We start from the raw sequence: 20,728 nt of genomic DNA on the forward strand, positions 1-20,728 counted from the left end.
CATCCTATTCCCCTATTAACCCACAATCCGCTATGGAAAATACATGAATACAATTAACATAATTACCAATTAATCAATTCATAAAAATTAATGACCAATTAAAAATGAATTAACAGTAAATTCAAAATGAATACCAATAAATAAAAACAAATATTTAATTAATTACAATTAAATTTCTTCCCAACCTATTCCCCTATAAAACCCACTACAGAACTATAAAGCAACATTAAATTTAAAATGATTAATACATTCTAAAAATTAATACTTAATATGATATAATTAAAGTAATTCCCACCCTATTCCCCTATAGACCCACAACCTGCTACAGAATTAAATTACGCCAATAATAAATACCATAAAATTCATTACTTAAAATAAATTAAACATACATTACAAAAATATTATACACTTTTAACACATATACTAACATACAAAACACTTAAAAAAATTTGATATTATTAAAAATTCGATACATGGTAAAGCCTATATTATATACTTCAAAATGTTGACTTCTATATTTTGACAATCGATATTACTTATCTTAAATTCGATATTTTTACTACTATATTGAGTCCATTCGATACTTTGTCCATTCTATAGTTTTACTTCGATATTATGTCCATTCTGTATTTGTTTTTCGATATTATGGCTAGTTACGAAGATATGACTGACCATGTGAGGCCGGGATGGTTACACAAGAAGTGACCAATGTAAGTGCTATTGTCTCAAATATTTAAGTGTTGTGGCATTGCTAATGATAATAATAATAATAATAATAATAATAATAATAATAATAATAATAATAATAATAATAATAATAATAATGATAATAATAATAATAACAATAATAATAATAATAAAAATAGTAATAAGATTAATAACAATAATAATCATCTTTATTTGATATAAAAAATATAACAATAAATGAAAACACTTCAAAAGAAAACATCAGGTGTATGTGTCGTCTGTAAAGCAACCAGAAGTACAAAATTAGAGAACACTGAATGCACTATGTCTTACTATCCCAACTGGTTTCTTAGATTCACAAGACTCCCAGCAGCCATTTCTTAAGTAAAGAAATATAATAAATCAGATCCTGGTCAACATTAATTTAGCATGAGCGGGTCACACGGATAATGTTTAATGCATTTATAGCAGCATAGCAATGTGTTAAACTTGCAAACACTCATGTGGCCTTCAGTCACCTGAGTTGGTTCTTAGCCTTAAATCAGATCCTAAAAAACAGAACACAAAAAGTGTATAAACATCAGTTAAGACCTGTAAAAACAGTAAGGCATCACAGGCCTGCCTGAATCTAAGATCCTTTAAAAGCCCTTTAGGGAACATTCATCTGGGGTGTGAATAACATCTACAGAAAAGGGATACAAAGGAGAGTGTCCTACGGAGACCTATTGCCGCAGCCACAGGGACCTCTGTGTTCTACATGCCCGGCAAAACCAGGGGGTGAAGCCAGGAAATGGTGAAATAAATTCAATCTAAAATGAGTAATAAAAAATCTGTCTTGTGCAATTGTTACATGAAATACATATGGTTCGGTGCCCTGCATTGATTTTACTAAAATATTTTCTCTGACCGTAAGTTTCCTGAGCTCCTTCTCCTCTTGGTGTGCCGTAACATATTTAAAAAACAAAGAATCGCCTTGTCTTGGGATCTTACCGTATCCTGACTAGTGAACAAATCTTCTCTTCCTAATAAGGTGATGGTATCCTTAACATATTTTAGCCACAGAATTTTCACTGCATGATCAAGAGAAAGGCATTCCTGGATTACCAATCTGTCAAAGTCTGCCTCCTCATTGGACATTATCTTCACCCAGTAAATTAGGGATTTAACAGCCACTATATCAGAAATATGCTGTGAGGGACTTTCAAGATCTGCCTAAAACATTTTTATTCTCCAGTTTGTAATTTGTTGCTCAAGTTTGAATACCTTCTGTTTTCTCCGGGTTTCCACAACCCCCAAAATCTCCCACTGGTACTGCTGAGCGTGCTTGCCCCTGCTCTCCCTGTCTCTGTCAATCCCCCGGTCTGCCTTTGCCTTCATTTGTGAATCCATTTGTGAATACAGAGTATAAGCAGCACAGCTGTCTACTCTTAAGCACATTTTTCTTTAAAATATAAAAAACACATTCACTAAGAAAATGGAAACTATAAGGAAAGCCATTCACTTCAATTGTACTTTTCACTGTCCTAACACTGAACCCTCTTCAAAAACTACAAAAACATATTCACTGAGAAACAAAAGCAAATGTAATTCATTAAACGGTCTGGGCAACAGTTTACTGAAGTCAAATTGTCCTCTTCCCAGGGTGACTTTATAACAACCTTTAATATAGTTATTCACAGCCCTAGAATCGGGGTCCTTAGATCTGTTAATAGGGGGCTGGTGGTGGCACCACCGCGCAGGTAAACTAAACTCTGCAAGCGTTGGAGCAGAGCTTCTTGCCAAACTCCGCTTACTCAAGCAGAACGCAGAGTGGCAAAACTCTGTGAACTTCACCAGCGGAGCAGATTGTGCCACCCAGCTTTAGTTCAATTCATTCAGACACCTTATCTGGATGTCCTGGAGGAGTAATGGGAGGGAGCATGGAACCTGGGGAAACTATGACTGAGTTCCTAGATAAAAATGAGAGAATGGTGGGGGCAGGAGACAGTGCGGGCCTGATCTGACATTGGTCCCCAGGTTGTTTTTATCCACAACATCCTCAAGAGATAATTACCCACGGAGATTCAGACCAGAATAGATAGCTTAGTACGCCTAGAGACCAAACCCTGGCCCACATCATACACTATTACTGAAGAGACAGGAGAAGGACAGGGGGAAGCAGGAGCAGGCCCAGAGAGACACTGCCAAGCTGGTCCAACAGAAGTTTGAAAAGAGCCACACAAAAATCACCCAAATGGCACCCGTCTAAAAGAGTGCTCCACACATGCACCCTAGAGGGTATTCACCAAGTCCTAGTTGCTGAGGTCCCGGAGGCTGGGCCACAGCCGGCATCATACAGTGTCTCTTCTTTCACAGACTGGGCTTATTAGCCAACAGGCAATGCCTAAAAATATACCATGACCAGAACAGAAATCTGCAAGGACAGACTCAACAAAGCATTCACTCCCAGCGCCAAAGTCAGAACGCTGCCCCTGCATCATCCAATCAGCTGGACCCTCTCTACTGGGTGGTTTGGTGATCATACAACATTTGCTGCAAAAACTGGGAGTTCAGTTCAGCAGGGGCTGGACGCCCTGTGTACAACAAGTGGGGTGACTGTCGGGGGGGTAGTGCCCTAACACAATCACAGGGTACAAACATGCCGTAAGTCTAAACCATTGCCCAGGACACCCTACCTATGTCATACCACTCCCAGTCACATTTCCTTACCTGCGTCCACAGCCGGTCATCAGGGCAGCCATTCTATGTCAATCGGGAATCCATGCTAGAGTTAACGCAGGGCCGCCTCTGTTAATGGTCTACTGGCTAAAGGGTTGGCTGACCGTGCACTTACAGTATACGTGGGTGCCCACTCTCATTGTACCTCAAGCCCAAAGCCCTCACTGGACCCTACGTTTAAGGGGTGCATGCATTGCCTCATGCGCTGGCAGTACGCTTGCATTCCCATTCTCATTGTACCTCAAGCAAACAGGCCTCCCATGAACCTATGTTTGAGGGGTGCCTACATTGCCTCGTGTGCTTGCGGTATGCTCATGTGCCCATTCTCAATCTACCTCAAGCCCAATGCCCTCGCAGGAACTTACGTTTGAGGGGTACGCACTTTGACTCGTATACTTGCAGCACACTCTATGCCCATTCTCATTCTATGTCAGGCCCAATGCCCTCGCGGGAACTTACGTTTGAGGGGTGCATGCATTGCCTTGCATGCTTGCAGACTGCTCGCCAGTGTGTGCGAGCAGCTTCCTTCATTGTTCATCATGCCAGTGTTTATTCTGCCATCTTTGTGTGCTCTATACACATGCCACAGGTAAGAGGGATGTCTAGCATACCTTCTTCACTAAATTTCTGAGTCTCAAAGGCAGTGAAGTCTATTCAGCATTTAGTAATCATCACGCTGAGCAGATTCTTGTCACAGACTAGTGGAATTGTAATTACTCTTCTTGTTGAGGAATTGTATGCACTGCTGTTGCCACAAATGTCTTTGGGATCTTCACCTCACTTCATTTTTGTCATTCATGTTACAGTTTTTTCCTATGAGTGTCTGCCATCTACTGCCACAACTAGAGTGCACTTCCCCTTTCTATCTAATGTAGTATTTTTTAGGTTTCGCCTCCACATCACTGTGCTGTGTTTGTTAAATCTATTGTTTATATATTCTTAAAAGGGGCTTACATCCTTCACTCTCTCTTTCCTGGCGTTTCATTGGCTCCTGTGCCGGACACTTACCATTTCTATTGTCTGTACCATATTTTACTGTATTTACCAATGCTTGCTCCTCATCTGCTTCTCTTATCAGTTTACTGTAGTCAAAATACTGTTAACATCTGCTTTGGTGGAACTATTTTTTCATGAAGTTTTACCTCTTTATTTATTTTTTGTCTTGCTGCAGATTTATACAGTGTTTTTCACCGGGAGACATTGCGTGATTTTCCCAGAATCACAGGATGTTGCGCCACCCAGATCCCTACCAAGATCCCCAGATTTTGAATCACCAGCTCTGGCTGCTGTGCTACATCCTTTCCAATCCTGTGGTACTTGTTTCCACGTACATCATTCTCTTTGTAAAATCTTTTCTCCCGCACTGCAAGCTTTATCGCGATCACCACACAAAGTGAAAAAAGTATTTCATAATTATTTACTAAGTACGCTTCTTCACTCCTGTATTGTTTAGGTTCTGAAGGACAGGGAGCGTTTGAACATCTCCCTGATGTGTCTGATGATAAGAAAGTGAAGTGTCATCCGGTGGCAAAAAATATGAGATGCTTGTACAAAAATTGGACAGGCATTACCTGCCTAAAGTGTTTATCATTCTGGCATGCATGCACAACAGCCAGATAAAACAAATTTTGGGGGAAGTACAGATGAGCGAATAAGAGACCAAATCATGTTGAGGTGTGTGAATGATAAGGTCGGGGAACATCTGTGATTCAAAGGAGACTGCAAATCCAACGATGTTGTGCTAGTCACAAAACAAATTGAACATTGCCAAGCATGTGTGGCAGAATTAAGTCAGGGGCCTTTTAAGAAATCTGAGCTACAAGAGGTCAATGCTGAGGGTAGCTTTAGATGTTGTAATTTGGGGCATTCGGCCAACGGCAAGGATGGTCCTGCAATTAAGTTATAATGCAGTATTAGTGGCAATTAAGGGCATTAACCCCTTCCATGCTCATGACGGAACGGTTCCGTCATCAGCGTCGGTGCTCCGGTGCTGATGACGGAACATTTCCGTCATGAGTCAATGTGATTTATGACCCTTCAGCACTGCAGCAAAATTCGCGTAGCACTGAAGAGGTTAACTTGAGGGCCGTAAGAGTGAACTAGCTCTAAACCTTTGGATAAGGGTAAAAGAAAAAACAAATAAGTAAATATGCTGACTGTACCGTTCCTGCTGCAAGTCTCTGATTCTGACATTAGTGTGTTTGGTGATGTTGGCCCACCTAAGATTGTAGTTCCGGTGAACGACATTGAGGTGGAAATTATAATGGATTCTGGTGTCAATTTGCATTAATATTGGATGTGAAATTTGAAAAATACTTTAAAGGAAAAGTTGTGTTGTTGGTACTTGTTTTTTGACATTAAACCGTTATCCTATGAAGGTAAACCCATAGAGTTGATTGGATATTTGAGGAACATTTCTGTTTTAAGGAAAATTAAATGAATGGTAAGTTTTATATTCTGGTTGTTCATGACACCATGCTGAGCTGGCCCCATCAGGCTTTAAAGACACTATGCTAAGCTGACCCCATCAGGTTTTAAAGACACCATGCTAAGCTGGCCCCATCAGGCTTTAACGACACCATGCTGAGCTGGCCCCATCAGGCTTTAACAACACCATGCTGAGCTGGCCCCATCAGGCTTTAAAGACACCATGCTGAGCTGGCCCCATCAGTCTTTAATAGATAAAAGGCTTCAAACAATTAATCAATCAATTCATACTTGAAAAGTCTATCTTGTCACCCAGGAGGGTATGAAGCATATGTGAGGGTGAGGTGTGAGGACGGGGTGTGCGGAGCAGAGGTTCCTTTGGAAGTGCAGGAGGTGGTCTATGTAGTTTGTTCCCCTGGGAACAAGGTAGACAAATAAAGTTTAATATGTCTGGAATCAGAATGTCAAAATACATCTTTTATTGTAGATGATTTTTACATTCTGTGTTTGAAAATCCCACCCAAAGTAGGTATTTTCTTGCTTAGCCATCATGTGTGTCTCTGCTGGGGTTGTGGGTTGACTTTCCAGCTTTGGAATGACAGGGGAAGGGGAGGTGTAGTAGCTCCAGAGAGCCTGATTGGTCAGGGCTGGGCTGATTAGTCCTGGGATGAATTTAGAGTAGTGGGAGGAGATATCTTTGCACAATGCCGTCTCCACCCCCTGCCAGGAAGCTGCACCAGTGAGGACAGAACTGGTTTGGGTACAGACACTCTCTGTCTTTGGAGAACAAAGGATTTGGTGGTATAAATATTGGGGCCCAGACCCCAGAACTTTAGAACTCTTTTAGACCAAGAAAACTGTCAAGAAGAAGAGCTGGATAAGCTGTGAGGAGGTACTACCACTTTGCTGTGTGCTTTGCTGTGTTGGCCTGCAGTGATTGCTTCTGTCTTGGGCAGTGAAAGAACTGGACTGAACTACCTGCAATCTATCTAAATTGTGAGTTTCTCCAAGGCCTTGAGGAAGAGATGTCTCCCTGGTCAAGAAGTCTCAGGAATAGCAAAGACTTCAAGCTCCTCTGCCCTCACCACTGGGGAGTGTGTGTTTTGTCTGCAATAGAAGAAAAAGAAACCTGAAGCCATCTATGACGCTGCTGCTGACTCCGTGTCCTGAAGGCTCCACAGAGGGCACTGCCACAATGCTGCACGCAACCATGGTCTGACCAATGACACCTGTAGACAATGCTGCTTGCTCCGCAACCTGTGGACACTGCACTCCACACCGCTTTGCTTTACACCGTTGCCCTGGCATCCCCGATAACAACGCTTCACGTCGACATTGACACCGCTGCTTGCACTGTGGTTTGAGGGCACACCTTGTGAGTTACACAATGCACCATCCTCATCCTACACCGCAGCCTTGGCCTACTGACACCTGGACCACCGACTACAGTTTATCAGCCGACGTCATCGCTTCATCAATGATGATGGCGCTGCTTGCACCATGACCTGCCAGCACCACGAAGAGGACAACATCACTCGCACAGCATCGCAAGCCTGGTCTCACCGATGCTGCTGGATGACCGTCACTGAGCTGCTGCCTGAACCGTGACCTGAGGGCACAGCACGCCACACTGCTGCACTTTGCACCACAGCACCCAATGCCTGCTGATGCCAGCGCTCCCGACTTCAACTATGAGGGGGTTCGATCTGCCGCGTGTGTGAGGGCCCAATGACTCCTGCACCAACCCCCTGAACCGACACCTGCAGTCGCCATGCTTTCTGAGCTAAATGAGGGGTCGCAGATGCCCTGCATTTCTAAAGGTATTGTTTTTCTGGTCTTCCCGACACCGTAGCTGGCCCACAATGCTGCCGTCAGCCAGAACTGTTTGGATTTGTTGTTCTCAACGCTGTGATAGCTCCAGACTGAAGATTTGTAAGTACTCTAGTGTGGATTTTTATAATTTTTGGTCTAGTCTTAACTATATTAATATATTGGATATTTTTTTTAAACTTTTGAGGTGTCCTTTTGTAGTGCTTACACTGTGCTACTGTTGGTAATGTGCAAATGCTTTACACACTGCCTCTAAGATAAGCCTGACTGCTCGTTCCAAGCTACCAAGGGGGTGAGCAGGGATTATTTTAGGAGTATAACTTCCTTATTCTGACTAGAAGAAGAGGTCCCTACTTGGACAAAGGTGTGAACTATTGGCAACTAGTGACCCCCGATACTAACAAGGGGTCTGACCTTGCCGCGTTTCCAGGTGTTAGGAAAGGTGGCTGTTGTTATAGTAGCATTGAATATGGGCGTGAATTGGGGACTGATCTTGTCTCTTCCGAGTCATGGGGGCAGGGGTCGGTGAGTGCTCCCAAGTAGATGGATGCATTAGAGTGGTTGTGTTTGGTGTGCTGAGTTGTTCTCATATGGTGAGCATATGTTCAATTGGAGCCAGAGGAGGTTGGAGAGTTTTGGATTGAACATTTTTGAATGGTTGCAAGCTTGTTGTGGAAGCGATTGGTGAGGGTGTTGCAGATTTCCTGTGATGAAGGGATAGAGTTTTCGGTGGCTGACAGACAGGTGAACTCTCTCATGATGGTAAAGTGTTCCGTGGATTGGCTGGTGCTAGTCTTGATCCAATGCGTCAGGACCTCTTTTTTGTGATTTTGATCTGTCAGTGGTAGTTGTTGAGGGGTCATTTGAAAATTGAATTGGTCATTGTGGTTCCTGTTGATTAGCCATATTCTTTCCAGTTGTTTGAACCTGCATTTGACATGATGAGTTTTGGGTTGTAACAGCTGGCTTGTTTGGAGGGTCTGGACATTTTGGCTGGTTTAATAAAAGTGGCTTGGTCAGTGAAATTGGTGATCCAGTCACTGAAGTTCGGTGCTGCCATCCAAGTTGGTGGTGTCTTTGGGCTGTGTGGTTCAGAAGCCATCAGTCCATTTTTGCTGAGTGACGTTGGACCAACTACGGAAGGGGGTGCTGTAAGGGTTGGGGTGCTGTCTGGGCAGATCAATCAAAGGTAAAGTGTATGATGGAGAGGTCCGACAAGGTGAGTTCTGAGGTGTGACTGTATCTGATTCTGTTGCTAGATGTGAAGATGAGTTCCAGATTGTGCCCTGCTTTGTGCATGGGATCATGTACCAGCTTTTACAAGTTCTTGGAAATATATAGACATACACTTAGGGCAAAAAGTGGGATGGGTATGCCCAGACGCGGGGCCATTGCTCACTGTGCCACTGGATTCAAGCTAGCCTGGCTGATGAAGGGTGACATACCCTGAACCCAGTCCCATGATGCTTGTTTCCAGTCCAGGGAGGACTTGGCCTGGCAGTTCTGTCTGGGCTGTTCCCATGGGGCACATTGTCAAGACTGATTTGCATATGGCTGGGTCCAAACTGGGGTATAGTAGTGGGTAAAAGAACAATGGATTTAACCCAGATCTTTTGACTCGGGGAGAATGTTTGCATTGTCAGCATTCCATCCATCATTTGTTTGCTGTAACACTATGATAAAGCATGACACCTCTCAGGGTGTTGGAGTGACCTTGCTCCTCATAAGAGCTCTCCCCCTTTAGCCCTTCTCCTACTTAGTTCCGTATCTCTTCTCGCCCCCTTCTCTCTCTTTCTCATGTTGTTGATCGAGACCAGGAGAAGAACCTGTTTCTTCAAGCTAGAAGGTAGTTAAACATTAAGGCAGTGAATATGTTTACAAATAATGAAAACAGCAAATTTGTGTTTTGCAAATATGTATGTTAGACCTGGCACCATTGACGTGAGTCTCCCTTCCATTTTTGCTGTTGCCTCATGTGTTATTGCTGGTGTAAGTTGCTTCAACACCCTCGGAATGCTCCGCAGGATCTCCGCAGGATCTTCAAATGGATCCCTCCCGACACGAGAAAAACCGTCACCAAGGCCCTCATCACCATGCAGACTCGACAACGGGAACGCCCTCTACTCAGGAACAACAACCAAGCTCCTGAGACAACTACAACGAATCCAGAACGCCTCGGCACGACTGATCCTCGACGTCCCCCGATGCAGCCACATCACACCCCACCTGAGAGGCCTGCACTGGCTCCCCGTCAACAAGAGGATCACCTTCAAACTCCTCATCCAGGCGCACAAAGCAATACACTACACTGGACCTATATACCTCAACAACCGACTCAGCTTCCACTCCCCCACCCGAAGCCTCCGCTCAGCCAACCTTGCTCCTGCCATAGTTCCTCGTATCCGGAAAACCACCGCCGGCGGCAGTTCCTTCTCCTACCTCACCGCCAAGACCTGGAACTCTCTCCCTACCAGCCTACGACAGACCCAGGACCTGCTGGCCTTCAGAAGACTTCTCAAGACCTATCTCTTCGATCAGTAGCGCCCCCCCCTCCAGCGCCTTGAGACCCTCACATGTATGTAGCGCGCTTTAGAAATGCAGTGATTGATTGATTGATTGGACACTGTGCCACTGCTATCCAGTGCCACAGTGCAAGTGCTCCCTACTGTAAATTGATGTAGTAATCAGTGGTTCCATGTTCGGCTATTTGGTTTACTTGTCAGACCCTAGTCTAGTGCCCAGGGCAAGTAAATCCAAATGCTGTTGGTGGCCCTGCATCACGGAAGTGCCACCCACAGAAGTAGCCTTGTAAAATGTGTCTAAGGTCAGTCATTGCAGGGGTGCTAGGTAGCACTTGACTAAGATGGCCGCACTGTTGTGTGGCTCCAGCCCGCCTGAGCCTTTATCCATCCTGCATACCATCCTACGGTGAAAAATATGCCTTAAAAACATCACCGATGTGATCGCGACGATGTGAGTACTCCACTGGTATCTTCATTTCTGGGCTGGCTGCTGTGGCCACCGGGCGCTGCCGAAGTTTGTCGCCCACGGCTTCCATCTGTCTCCCTCACTGCCCTAGGTCCGGCCGCTACTCTAATAAACGCCGCGGCTTTCTGGCCTACATGGGCCTAACGACACTGCAGTATCGACGGCCTGTGTGCTGACGGGTGCAATGGCGGAGTGGAGGATCTAAGCTGCCAGGTGTGCACTGGGGACCGAGGTGAGAAGCCTGCCCACGCCCCCCCTACACTCGGCTCCCGCTGTGGTTCACCCCTGTTGTGAACTGGCCTCCGGACGGGCTGCGGGTGTTGCGCAAGGCTGCGGATTCGGGCCTTCTCCTTGCCACCTGCCGTGCTTATCCCCTCCTGCTGGGCGTGCTGCACCGGGGGCTTGAAGAGGCCATCGGACTCACCACTCTCCCGGGGGCGCGCTATACAGAGCATCATCATATCGCTTCGTCCCCGTGCATCATAATATCCGCCGCAACTGCATTCTTTCGCCCTCCATGTGCCGGCTATTTATATCGCGTCCTCCTGCCACGCATCCTTCAATGAGGGCCTGAACTGAAGTAGGCACCATCCTTCCTGTCCCTGCGCCAGTCCTGCTCCTCTGTGTACTTGCCGCCGGACCTCTCCCACGTGCTGGCAGGGCGCTGAGGCCTACCTGGACTCCTTCTGAGGAGGAAACACCACTGGCGGAGCTGCAAAGCTCAGGGGAGGACACTGCTCCTGCTGAACAATCTCCCCCTGGCAGTTAGGATAGAGTCTGCACCATTCCAATTTTTTGCTCGGTCCTGTTTGGTTTTGGGGGAAGCGATCTCTCGTTCCCCTATACTGTACTACCTGCTCCCTCCCCCCCTCGGTGACAATCTTGTCTGGACTGCTCTTTGCAGCTTCTCCGGCGGGGTCGGGCCCTCTTTGTGGATACTCTGCTGAAACAGAATCTCGCCCCACGTCAGGCGGTGCCTGTTGCACCCTCCCCTACAGGCCTCAAGCTAGAAGACGATGTAACAAACTTACACCCTGCCTTAGGACCCAGCTCTCCACGGGTCAGCGCCTGCCTCCCTAGGCTCCTGCCATTCAAGTTCGGCCTGGTGCTCCCTTGCACCTGTACTCCCCTCAATTACACTTCGGAGTTATTCCCAAGGCCTCACCTGCTCACTACTGACTGCTGTGCCCCACAGCTCTACTGCACGGCTTCATTGGCTCCTTGCTGGCCCGGCTGGCCCCCTCTCACGCACATGGTTGTCCCTGATTTCACGATGGGGCTGAACAACACTCGACAATCCAAGCTGCCTTAGGAAGCTCGAAAAACTGCCGACTCCCAACCGACGGAAGGGTCCGAGTCTGGGGTGGCGGCGCCCCCGGACGTGGACTGCAAATCACTCCTTCTGGACATGAAGGTTAGGCAACGCCACCAATAAGCTAGTACCAACTAAAACTTTATCTAGGAACAGAATCACACCATCTGCCCCATGGTACGCTGAGGAAGTAAGGAGGCAAAAACAGCAGAATAGAAATAGGGAAAGGCAGTGGTGAAAAAACTATGCTCCTGAGGATAAGGCCAAATACAAAGAGTCTCTGACTGTTTATAAAGCAATAATTACCGAAGCTAAAAAATCTTTCTTCTCGCATAAAATAGAAAAAGCTAAAAACTCAAGCAGACAATTATATGATATCACAAGAACTTTATCCGGTAATGCTCCTGATCTGACCCCACCAGTATCTCAATCATTCTGTGATGCATTGGCCAAATTCTTTTTTTCAAAAGTCAATGATATCTATCAGGCCTTTTCTCCAAATCCCACAATATTAGCTCCCCTTGATCTGGCCTCTGACAAGGCCATGGGCAACTTCAAGGCGATTACTGAAGATCAGACTAAAGCTATCGTATCTTCTATTAAAACTGGTTCAATATTAGATCCTTGCCCATTTTCAGTCCTTCCACCAGTGATGGATACCCTTATCCCAGTGATTACTTCAGTCTGTAATTTGATATTTGACTCCGGAACTTTCCACGATTCCTTAAAAAACACGCTGGTGAATCCCTTGTTGAAGAAATCAACTTTAGATAGGGCCAAATTAAAGAACTATGGGCCTATCGCGAGTTTACCATTCTTAGCCAAGGTGATTGAAAAGACCATGAATCAACAGTTAGTCGAGTTTGTAGAGAAACATCATCTACTGGATGACTCCCAATTTGGCTTTCGAAGATATCATGGCACCGAAACTGCCTTAATTAAGGCTGCAGATGACATCAGGGCAATTCGAGACCAAGGAGGGACAGCGGTACTTGTACTGCTAGACCTATCGGCGGCCTACGACACGGTCGATCAAAAGATTCTGGTCGACCGTGTCGAAAAGATGGGCATCTACCATCTAGTGAGAAACCTGATTGCATCCTTCCTGGCCGATAGATCCCAGGCAGTCACCCTGGGCCCATATCAATCCGCCAAATTGTCATTGCCGTGTGGGGTTCCTCAAGGCTCATCCCTAAGTCCGACACTATTTAATATCGATGTGTCGGACCTTGCTAATGTCATCAAAGCATATGGGATGAGCGTAACCTCCTACGCTGATGCCACCCAACTGGTTTTGTCCATTAAAGATAATGGACTTGAGGTGGCTGACAGTTTCCAACATGGAATGATTGCAATCGGAGAGTGGATGGCATCTAATTGCCTTAAGCTTAACTCCGATAAGACGGAGGTGCTTATCTTTGGACCCCTCCGACCAGAGTGGTCAACAACCTGGTGGCCATCCGCCATGGGAGATCCCCCTAGCCCAGCTCTCAAGGTTAGGAACCTGGGAGTAATTGTTGATGTGGACTTAAATTTTGTGGCACATGCCAATAAGGTAGCGGCAGCAGCCCATTACAAACTAAGGATGATCAGGAAAATCATTCCGTATCTGCCTGACACCGCCGCTAAAACATTGATAAGCTCTTTAGTGTTATCATCTCTTGATTATTGTAACGGTCTGTTTTTAAATGCCCAAGTCAGAACAACGAACACGCTTCAGTCTGTGCAGAATGCAGCAGCTCGGTTGCTTTCTAGAACACCCAAGTTTTCCCCGATATCAGATACCATCAAGAGATACCACTGGCTAACGATCCGTAATCGGATCAAATTTAAATCGCTTTGCATAATATACAAAGCACTCCATGACCAAGGCCAATTCTTTTTTAAGGATCAGTTGATACCTTACAAACCGGGTAGACATCTTCGATCGGCCAGCCTGAACCAATTAGTGGTGCCTCGATCTAAAACAGTTTCATGGGGAGATCGTCGCTTTATAGTGGCGGCATCTAAACTATGGAACATATTGCCACAGTTCATTAAGTTGTCCTCTTCACTTCTCCAGTTCCGTAAAGGATTAAAGACTTGGCTTTTCGATCAATAATTTACTTTAACATCACTATGAGCCCCAGAGACTACTAGGGAATCTCTCAGCGCCAAGACGCCTATGGGTATATGTTAGCGCTTAATAAATCGGAAAAAATAAATAAATAAATAAAATGAAGCAAAGTCTCTCCTCCATTGATTCCAAAATTGACGCGCTCAATACCAGAATGGATACTGTGGTGACTAAACTTGACCAACATGATACCCGTCTGAAAGAGGCCGAAAGTCGAATTTCTGATTTGGAAGACACCGCCACGTCCACTGGGCGCCATCTCACTAAAATGGACAGGCTCTTAAAAATTCATAGCGGACAAAAACAAGGACCTTGAAGCTAGGTCTTGATGAAACAACGTTCGTATTTTAGGCCTTGCGGAGACAACCAATACAGGACGAATGGAGGATTTTGTAGAAAAGCTGGTTGGTGACCTGTTCGGTAGGGAGTTATTTTCTCCACACCTCACCGTCAAAAGGGCACACCGATCCCTTGCGGCCCGTCCCCCTCCTAGAGCCACTCCCAGACCTATCATTGTGAGGTTTCTGAACTACCGGGACCGAGATATGCTTCTCCGGCTGGCCCGGGAGAAAGAACATGTTCCATACGAAAATATTTCTTTGTATTTCTACCCGGACTTCACACCTACAGTGCAGGAGGCACGCCGCAAATTTGCAGGAGTGAAAAAAAAGCTACAATTGCTGGAAATTCCTTATGCCATGTTCTACCCTGCCAAACTAAAAATCACGCACCGAGGTCGACAACACTTCTTCACTTCCCCGCAACAGATTGAAGAATATCTTCAGCGCCACCGACAGGTATCCTCCAAAGCGGCGGATTCCGGCGACCGCTCCAGGTCTCCACTTTCCCAGCAGGACTGACACCTGTTCCTTCTTGGACTATCATAAGAATACTCTGCCACTCCGATATGAAGTGCTGTCTTGAACTGCCTTGGTGATGTATAAGACTGCTTTTCTATATTTTTGTTCACCTTTATGTACATTTTACAGCTCAGGTTTCATCTCTGTCCCAAATTTGAGTGCTAAGCCTCAGGCTTCAGCACTAGTGGGTGAAATACAGGAGACGTAAGGGCGGGTCGAGTGCCCCTAGTGACTTTTCCCCCTCTTCAGGGCGAACCCCTGCTCCCTCTCCACCGTGATTTGGGAGGATACTGCTGTTTTTGTCATTGGATACTGTATTGCGGGATGGAATATCATACCCGACAAGTTTGGGGATGTCGGAGTGGGGATCTACGATGCTGTTTTGAAATGTACCAAAGTATTGTTAGTATCTGCACTGTACTCTAGGTCTGGGTCTGGGACCCTACTGTTTTCTTTCACTGAGCACCCCACATGCGCTTGTTTACCGTACTATGCCATAGACACTGATGGGCTCTCCGGGCGACACTAGTACGCGTCAGATCATTAAACTAACCTCATGGAACATTCGAGGCCTGAATGACCCCAGAAATAGTAGACAGGTTTTGAGATATCTAGATAGGCATGGTATAAACATCGCTCTCCTACAGGAGACGCACCTCACCCCTGGAAATACTATGCAATTCGCTGCCCGATGGGCCACAAGTCGCACATTTTCGTCCTATTCTAATTACTCAAGAGGAGTTACAGTTCTTATAAAGAGTGGGGTGGCGTTCACGCCCACAGGGGTGGATAACGACAAGGAAGGCAGATTTTGTCTGGTCTGGGGACGCTTGCATACACATGATGTTCTGTTCGCCAATTACTATGGCCCCAATGTGGACAATCCTACTGCTCTGCTTATAGTATGGGGGAAAATCCAGACGCTGGGTATTGCGCATGTTATTTGGGGAGGAGATTTTAACACTGCACTGAGACCTAGCTTGGACAGATCATGACTACTCCCCTCGCACTACACTAATACGCAGCGCACCCTCTGTGGCATAATTGATGATAATAACTTGACTGATGCTTGGAGGTACATCCATCCCGCCATCCAAGAAGGCACGCATCATCACTCTTCTATACACTCTACATGGGCACGCCTGGATTATGTCTTCATCTCGGCGGGAGTGACTCCCTGGCTATTGCGCGCATCACACTTAGCCCGCACATTCTCAGACCACTCCCCGGTCCTCTTGGAATTACAGATTCCCCTTGATTGTTCCCCTTACCTGTCCTGGCGACCTAACCCGGCACACCTCAGAGAAGCGGTCTTTAAGTCCGAATTGGAACAGGACATACGGGATTTTTTTGAACGCAACATTTCTACCGTAGATAGTATCACCACTGTTTGGGAGGCCTTTAAGATAACCGTTAGAGGTTGGTGCATAGCTAAAGGCGGAGGCATTTTGAAGTCCTCACGTACAGATCTGCATAGCTTGGAGAATGAACTGTGTGGTCTTGAGAGCTCCATTAGTCGGTGTCCTGCAGACCTCGCGGCTCATGCCAGCATGCTTGACAAACTCTCTGAATATACACAAGTGGCAGACAGGGCGAGCAAATTTCTGGGACGACCACATATGGCCCAAATCTATGGTGAGGGCGACAGACCTGGGAAAGCATTGGCTAACTCGGTTAGGCCCCCTAGATTTGCTAATTATTTCACCCAATTATACGATGAAGCCGACAATATACATAGGAACCTCCCTGATCAATGTATATTTCGGTACCACTACCTCACACAGGATGGAACCTCTTGACCTCCCAACTTATTTTGAGGATGTTGCACTGGCACGGTTGGGGGACACCCAGCAGAAGTTCCTTCATTTAGAATTGGAGCTAGATGAAATCACCAAGGCTATTATGGGCATGCGATCTGGTAAGGCTCCTGGGTCTGACTGACTTCCTATTGATTTTTTTAAACTCTTTGCCCCCATCCTAGCCCCTGATTTGAAACAAGTATTTTATGCCGCACTCGATGAAGGTAGTCTCCCCCGTACTATGCGCGAAGCTCCCTGCTCGAACCTGGTAAGACCCCAACTCACTGCGACTCCTACCACCCCCTATCCCTTTTAAACTGTGACACCAAGATTCTTGCCAAAGTGATGGCCACTCGCCTTAATCTCCTTATGGGGCGCTTGGTCCTGCCAGACCAAGCCGGGTTTGTCCCTAACCGAGCTACCTCCCATAATCTCCGCACCCTCCATGCAGTGCTCCAGGACATTGACCCAAAGTGCGACGCCGTGGCGGTATTCTTGGTTGCCACCAAGGCTTTTGACTCGCTAGAATGGGATTACCTGCTTGGCACACTGCAACATATGGGGATGCCTTTCAGTTTCCTAGACTGGGTTAAGCTGCTATATCATCAGCCCACAGCCACTGTGTTACTCACCGGCAGCAGGTCCACCCCTTTTACCGTCCAGAGGGGCACCCGCCAAGGATGCCCTCTCTCCCCTATCCTCTTTGCGATTGTAATTGAGCTCCTAGCCGCAATCCTCCGTCAAAAGCATAATCACCACTTCCTTATTTACCCTACCCGGCAATTACTCGTCTCGCTTTAGGCGGATGATATGACGCTCTATATAAAAATGCCCCGTGATAACTTAAATCCTGTGTTGTGCGAAATTTCAAAGTTTGGGGGTATTGCGGGTGTGCAAATTAATTGGGCCAAATCTGCAATTTTCCCGCTAACCGATAATATTCCCCCACACCTCCTTGACTACCCACTCATGTGGGAACAGGACGAACTAAAATACTTGGGCATCCGCATCACCAGAGACAAAGACGCAATGATGCGAGCCAACTATGGCACTGTACTAGACAAAATCACGGATAATATTACCAAATGGTTGCACCTCCCACTTTCTATGGCCGGTCGCATTGCCCTCACCAAGATGGTACTCCTGCCGAAATTACTATACCTCTTTGTTAATATCCCGTATAATCAAGGACAATTTTTTTTTCGCTCCCTCAGATCCCAGCTAACAAGACTAATTTGGGGTGGAAAGCAGGCACGTCTCAGCCTCAATAAACTTATTCTCCCATTTCACCAGGGTGGGTTTGAGGTACCCAACTTTGAAAGGTTCTATGATTGTGCCCAGGCCGTTTATTGGTTCCAACCGCCACCATTTATGGCGCACTTGGCCGTTGAAGACAGCCATATGGCCCCCACAGTCCAAACCAGATACATTCACACCCCGGTGAGATAAAGGGACCGCGACCCCTCCACTGTAGATTATACGGTGAGGGCCTGGAACCGTTTGGCACGTGCCTTGGACAGCCCGTTTGTTTATTCAACCAACCTGCCATTGATAAATGATCCCAGATTACATGTCACTTGTGAGGTACTTTGTCACAGGATGCTTAAGGAGTTGGGAATTTGCTTGTGGGGAGATCTGAATGTGCAGGGTACTTTCCGAACGGTGGAGCAATTTTTTGGGGAGAAATCCCCCTCCGTTATGGATACCGTTTTATTTGCTAGATTGCGGCAGAGCGTCCGAGCCCTTACTCCGTCATTCCCCACCGAGCCTGACACCTTTGCGCCGCTTCACGCCATAGTACAACCTGACACCCCAAGTCATGTCGTATCCATGCTACACAAACATGCACAAGCCGTATGATGTTCCACTTCCTTGAGGGCCAGAATAGAGCGGGACGGGGACCCTGCCGAACCGCTGTCTGACAAGCAATGGGAAACTAGCTGCACACAAACACATGCAATTACCGGCAACAATAGGCTGAGGCTACTACATTACAAATTCCTTCATTGGGTATACCACACCCCTGCTCGACTACATACATTTCATTTGCACGAGACAGATTGCTGCCTCCGCTGCGGCGCTGCGGGAGCTGACTTTATTCACCTTGCCTGGTCCTGCCCCCAGGTTGCCACTTACTGGGGACAGGTTTTCGATGGGCTTGCTGACATGCTAGGCGTAGAAATGATCCCATGCCCATTGCAGGCGCTACTGGGCCTGACACAGTCCATTGTCACTATTCACAGAAAATTCCTGGCTCTCAGCCTCTTGTTGCGAAACGCTTAGTTGCCTGTCGGTGGGGACGAGGGCGAGCCCCTAAATTTATATGTTGGATCCGATCCATCACCACGTGGCAGGAGCGCTTACACGATTATGCAGAACTCCTGCCCCGAGGTCACAGCCAAGAGACATCTGGGCTCCATTCATGGCTCACCTCCTTCGGCAGCGGGCGGGCGGGGTGGACGACCCGGAAGGGGAGTTCATGGCTGATGACCGCACATCATGCTCTACTGCTCTGTAATGCTTGAATGTATGTATATCTGTTATCTGCTCCTCGTATGACCACTCAATGTGCAACTGTTCCTGGAAAGTACCTGCCCGAACAGTCATGGAATACTGGCAAACTCCTCTCTAAATTGTTGCTGGATGACTGTGCCCATCTGACTGTGTTGCTGAACTGGCCTCTAAGGGTCGCTGGGGTCCTTCCCCCTCTAGGCTTGGTTTTCAATATTTGAATATGCTATTGACTTCGAACACCATTTTTTCATTGTTTTACTATAGGGAATGTTGGGGGGGTGGAAGTTGGGGTCATAGATTGTATAGTTTTTCGAATCCTCACTATTGCATGCCAATGTTTTCCATGGTAAGATGCCAATATTGTGCTAAACAATATGATATAAAAATGCCTGAACTCATCACATTGATGTACCATGCTTTCAAATATAATAAAGGTTTTTGAAACTTTAAAAAAGGAAAAAAAAATAAAATAAAAAAAAAAAAGGGCCGTCATTGCAGAGCCTGCGTGCAGTCTGGTACTGTCATGCTGACTGGGCAAGTGCCCCCACTTCCCAGTCCCTAAACCTTCCCTTTTCTTCATCTCAGTCACCCCTATCGTAGGCCAAAGGGCAGGGTACATCATAAGTATAAGGTAGGACAAGCCCTGATGTGTGTGGCATGTCCTGATAGTGAATTACAGCCAATTTAGTTTTTCACTATTGCAATGTTACCTGTTCTCCATAGGCCTGAATGGGCTGTTAGAGTTATTACTTTTTATAATCCTAACTGTCTCAGAGAACATGGTAGAAATTCAAGTTTAGTATGCCTGAACTCAGAATAATAAAATACATCTTTTAGTGAAGTTGGTTTTAACATTCTGTTTTTGAAAATCCCACTTTTAGAAAGTAGGTATTTGCTTGTCTAACCATTCAAAACTGCCTCTGCTAGGTTGTGTATTCCTTTGTCTGGTTTTGTGAGTGACAGGGCTGGGGGATTCCAAGAAACAGGCCGAGTCACCCCGTGGTGAATAAAGAGATCAGCATCTTGATGGGAGGGAGGAGTGCACCTTAACCTTGAAAAGGGCTGTGCCTGCCTTCCACAATGCTGGCTCCACCTCCTGGGGAGCGGCTGATGTATCTGCCCTGCACACTGAAAGTAGAGAAGGAGTCCTGTAAACAAAGTGCTCCAGGACTGTACTTGCCTACCACAATGTTGACCCCACCTGCTGTGGGGTGTCTGATGTTTCTGCCCTGCACTGTGAAAGGAAAGGAGAAGTCTGGTAAACAGAGTGCTTCAGAACTGGTTTGGACTGGGCAAAGGCCCCTCTCCCCTCAGAGAACAAAGGATTTTGAGGTATAGATATTGGGACCCTGATCCCATGAAATTAGATCACTTTTGGACTACAAGAAGAAACCTTTACTGAGGAGAGGAACCTGAAGAAACTGAGGAGAGACTATTCCCAAGCTGAAGTGCTGCTTGGGGTATTGGCCTGCAGTGG

Source organism: Lissotriton helveticus, chromosome 4_2, assembly GCF_964261635.1.
Source record: "Lissotriton helveticus chromosome 4_2, aLisHel1.1, whole genome shotgun sequence".
Taxonomy (NCBI): domain Eukaryota; kingdom Metazoa; phylum Chordata; class Amphibia; order Caudata; family Salamandridae; genus Lissotriton; species Lissotriton helveticus.